This window comes from Quercus lobata, chromosome 6 (genome assembly GCF_001633185.2).
Source record: "Quercus lobata isolate SW786 chromosome 6, ValleyOak3.0 Primary Assembly, whole genome shotgun sequence".
Lineage (NCBI taxonomy): Eukaryota > Viridiplantae > Streptophyta > Magnoliopsida > Fagales > Fagaceae > Quercus > Quercus lobata.
The window spans coordinates 49,868,448-49,873,980 of NC_044909.1; the positions used below are offsets into that span (position 1 = coordinate 49,868,448).

Genomic DNA, 5,533 nt, shown 5'->3' on the forward strand with positions numbered 1-5,533 from the left:
ATTCTTCTTCTTTTCTTTTTCCTTTGATTTTCAAATATATATATATATATATATATATGATTTACAAGGAAAAAATTATAGAATATATGGAGTATCGGATTTTTTAATTATTTTTTAAAACCATGTGTTTGAAACTTTAGATTAACTTATTTTTCCCTTTAGCAGTTAAGCCTAACCTTGATAAATGGATTTGATGTGAAAGAGATATAAAGAGCAATCATAATTTTCCCGATAAGAATGTAATCACAATTGAGAATGAAAAATTGAAGTAGAAGTTGCCCCACCCCACCTAACAGCACAAAGTTTTACCGGCTAAAAACGTCTCAAATCAACTTAACCAACCCAAATTTTAAGCAAAATTTATCTTTAAATGGTTCCATGCTGTAAAAGTGTAAAGTGTTACCTACAATAAACGTCTATTCGGGTTGTTTCACACAACAAAACATATAGGAGATGTTCTTTTCATGCTTTTTGTTGTTTAGCTCTTTCTCTTATCTCCCATGTGTTGGATTCACGAGTTGAAGTAACAAAACAAAAAGTAGAAACAGTAACTCCCTTATGACACGAGAGACCACGTCCCCAAATTTCAAAATTTCAAGCTTCAATTGGGGGAGTCTTTGGTTTGGGTCAAAACCTTGTAAAAAGTCTACAAAGGGGTGGTCCAGTGATTTTCTGGTCCACAAGTTCTTGTTAAACAAGTATTTGACGGTTCATTTGTTTTGCATGTATATTCACCACCTGTTCTAATGCTCTGACCATTCAGTACAGATTTTCAATTTGTAAGAAGCATCACAGCTAGCTGCCAGCCCCCCATTGTCTTCTTATGAAAATTAAGCGGTGTTATGATCAATCTAAAATGAATATATGATGATAAGGATACTCAAATTTCACTAACATAAAACTTATAAACCGATATGTATTATTGTTCAGATAATTCGTATATATATATTTATTTATTATATATTATTGAAGTAATACCAATAACATTTATTGAGACATATATATTTGTTCTGATATCATCCATCTATAATCCTTGTATATTATATTAGGCAGCGAGTGACGTGCAGTGCATGAGCCCCTTTAGAGATAGGGGTAAGGAGCATTTGTATAGGTTCCAAACCTGTCTTATTAATAATAAGAAAGGGCTAGTCAAAACCTACTCCAAATTCCAAACATGTTGCTGGCAGGCTTATAGCTAGAATATCATAAATTATGACTATAACAGTATAACCACGTATTTAAAAGTTTTATGACTTTTAAGCTCTATATATCATTCTTTCGTAAGATCAAATTAGTTGAAATAAACTATATGATTTTGGTTATAACAAGTATCATGTCCTAGAGAACTATAGGGAAAAAAAATCATGTTACATTTTGGATGAGGCCGGCACTCATCTAATTAAAATATTTCTTCCCCCCTCTCCTCTCTCGTTTGGCTTAGTCTTATTGTTTCTTTGAATTGAGGCCCAACACTGCAATACATCTGATTTATTTTTAAAATTTTAACCATCAAATCCAAAATAGATCCAAGTTCCTCAAAAAGACCAAGCCCAATTCAGAAAGCTTAGTTATGGAAGAATAAGAAAGATAGATAGTCCATTTCAAGTGTCTCACCGATCACACATTTTATGTACTGTTAACATGTAACAGTTTTGCAACCACGTGTCTCTAGCCATGCATGAGGCAAGAGCCTTTAAGCAATACTTACTATATCTATTTTGGGCTCAAGAAAATTGAGCTACACCGAGTCACCAATAATACCTCAAATTATTCTGAAAGTGGAGGAGGATGTCAAAAAGCTGGCTTCGACATGGCTACAACAAGGTGTCACGTATAGTTGGCAGAGCAGACACAAAGAAGAAAGACTTTCCGGTACTGGAAGGCCACCCTGTGGGCCAAACACATGCAGAACAAGCTGTTGAGACCCATGGCACCATCCAAAGCAACATCAAAAGACTCATGAAGGAGTTCAAGATCTATAGGTGGAACCAGGTGGAACCCTGACCATCCCAACAACAAGCCCTACCCAGAGTCCCACTTTGTCGACCTCTCCAACCGTGGACCAATATTAATGGTACATTTTCTTCATTGATCAAATACTTTGTTTCGTAGAGAAAGTCTATATCAATAATGCAATATAGTACCGCACTCTTTCACGTGATATATGGTACCACACACTTTCACATGGTAGACTATGATGGACTCTCCATCCACTACTTTTGGTTTGTGGAAGTTTGTCGTATAGGATAATTGTGGCATTTTATTTCCACTACTTTTGGTTTGTCGAAGTTTGTCCTATAGGACAATTATGACAAAATATGTACGGAAGTATGTGATACTAGCATTATCGAAAGTGTATAGACACAAAATTATTGAAAGTTTATAGACACAGAAAATTGAATAATACTATGTCCAGACACAACAACAAATTTCACATTTTTTTGATAAATTGGCAAAATATAATCAATTTCATCTTAGTCCAATTACTTTGTGACACCAATTATAACTTGCCACCTCAATAATATTTATTTTTAAATATTGTGTACTTATATTTTTCCAAAAGATTTGACAACTTATACTTTTCTTGTTTGACGAATTTGATGTGAAATTTTTTTAGTGATACTTAAAAAGGTGATATTAGTTTAGGTCTACATGAGAATTAGTAAAGGCTTGCAAATTTAGTTGATGTGAAAAATGCTTAGATTGCTTTATTTTATTTTATTTTTTATCCTCTTGATACTTTGTCCATGCTCCACATAGTGATCATGCCTGAGCTCCAATGTGAGGTTTATTAAGATTTGAAAAGTGAATTTAGTTTATATATATGAAAAAAGTCTTCGCTAGCACTACGAATGTTCTTGTTGTACTCTAACAATTACATTATTATGTCACACTGTCTTTTATTTAATATATATATATATATAAAGTAACCAACCTTTATAACCAAAATGGATTGGAAAAAAAAAAAAATCAAACACACGTGTGATACTAGTTTCAAAAAAAAAAAAAAAAATGAGACTATGGTATTACATAAGGTGGAACACTAAAATTGAGATGTGATACTACAAATTATTAGTAAAACATAAGGTGGGACACTAAAATTGAGACAGAATAATTCATTTATTTGAATAACGTAATAGATGGATGTGAGACCTTGTGTAGGTTTTGGATGTATTACAAAATATCAAAGCAGAGGACGATCCAAGCTTGACCTATAGGAGGTCTTGCAGACAAGGAATTTGCGGGTCTTGTGCTATGAATATTGATGGAACCAACACTGTGGCATGCCTCAAGCCCATTGATCCAGACACTTCCAGGCCCACTTCTATAACACCTCTACCTCACATGTTTGTCATCAAAGATCTTGTCGTTGATCTCACTAATTTCTACCAGCAATACAAGACGAGCAATTTTTATTTGCTAGCTTTTCTATTCATTTTCATCCACTGTATATAAAATGTTGATGTTCAATGAATCCATTCTCTTTGTTGGGAGTTGCAAACGTTTCAGGGTCTGGGTCCAAAAACCCGATTCTAGAAACGTGTAGTAAAATTTCAGACCCGAATCTTTACTAGAAAATCTAGGGACACAGCTTTTGTGTCATAATTTTTGTCATAACTCTGACATGGCTAACTATAAAAGATGAAGAAAAAATGGTAGGTCCATGTAAAAGAAATAGATAACCGTGATCTACGATATTAAAGTTGTGATAAAAATAGTAATCTCAGAAGAAATTAATCATTACAAATATGCTAAGTTGTCAATTTTCAAGTATAAGTAGCTCTCTCTCTCTCTCTCTCTCTCTCTCTCTCTATATATATATATATATAGCAAAAAGAAAGTAAAAGAAAAGTAGCCTTATATTATATTATATTATATGTTCATGTTAAGTATAAGTAGCTCTGTATAATTAGCAAAAAGGAAGTGAAAGAAGAGTAGCCTTATATCATATTTATATATTATATGTCCATTTTAAGTATAAGTAGTTCTGTATATTTAGCAAAAAGGAAGTGAAAGAAGAGTGGCCTTATATTATATGTCCAGGTTATTTCGGAGTATAAGACCCCAAAAAAGTGGATCTTAAGTCTTAACATTTTTTAAACCCTTTTTCCAATCCGAAGGTTAATAGAAAAAAGTGAATTTCGGTTAATACAACTAATAAAAATTTCTTATAGTAGAACAAGAGATATGGGGTCTTCGAACCCTGCTTCACAAAAAATCAATTGATTTATGGGTTTGATGATAAAGAACAAATTATTATGAAGTGGGTATTATAGGTTTGAAATCTAAAAATATGCTTTTGGATCAAACTGTAGAACATAACGAGTCTCATATACATGAAAAAAATTTAAGAGATAGAGAGATATGTGTATGTAGATGTAGAACATATCATATACAGGAAGGAAACAGGGGAGGAGTTTTTATTTATTTTTATTTTTTTTTAATGTAAAAAAGAAATCCACAAAAAAGTCACATACATTAATGCCTAATCTTAATAAAATTCATTATTAAAAAAATTACTAAAATTTAGTTCTTGGACCCAATTTGGCTCTATTTAAATTGCAATGTTCGTTAATGGGCATTGGCATAGGTTGATTGAGCCATGGCTAAAAATAAGAAAAGCTTCGATGGATGGACGGGAGTACAGGCAATCACCCGAGGATAGAAAGAAGCTAGATGGGTTTTATGAATGCATACTGTGAGCTTGCTGTACTACTTCATGCCCTTCCTACAGGTGGAACCTTGAGGAGTTCCTGGGTCCTGCAGCTTTGCTTCATGCCTTTAGATGGATTTCTGATAGGTAAAAAATATTCAGCACTTCAAATTAATTATATAACAATAGTGCTTAAGCTTAATTCATTCAAATGTGCAAAGTTTGTATCCAATATTATTACTAATATTAAGTGATTCCCAATAATTTGTATCAAAATATAAGGACTCTATTAGCTGGTTGATACATCCTTTGTGCAAGTGATCAGTTTTAGGTTATGTTTTGTGGTCTTTTGGCAGTTGGGATGGATGACTTCACGGATGAACGATTGCAAGCCTCAACGGAGGATCAAAGGAGATTATATAGATGCAGGACTATTGAGAATTGCATAGCAACTTGCCCCAAAAGCCCCAATCCTGCATATGCCATTCACAAGATGAAGTCTAAGCATCTCCTTTCTCCGCTAGTCGAAAGAATTGAGAGTTTGAAAAGTTATATTAAGCGTAATACTGTTACAGTTAAGTTCAACAATGTTGTCAAGCTTTAATACGTGCCCTATGTTATATATGGATGTTGAACTCCTACAATTAGTAACTAGGTGATATGCCCTTGATTGTTATGTTTTGCCTCACTAGTTTTATTTATATATTTATTTATTTATAGAGTTTCAATCTATGACGTTCTCTTGCACTCTTAATCAAAATAAGACACTAATTGATTTTTAGTGTAGACGGGAAGATATCTTATTTAACCATAAAAAATTTTACCAGTTGAACTAATTGAAACCAACTTTTACATTTGCATCATCAGTTTGTGCATTGC

The 5,533-nt window shown here is 33.0% G+C and overlaps 1 pseudogene; it reads left to right on the forward strand.

The window, feature by feature from the left end:
• Nucleotides 1–1,788: 1,788 nt before the first annotated feature.
• On the forward strand, nucleotides 1,789–5,258 carry LOC115950433 (annotated as a pseudogene).
• The last annotated feature ends 275 nt before the right edge of the window (nucleotides 5,259–5,533 follow it).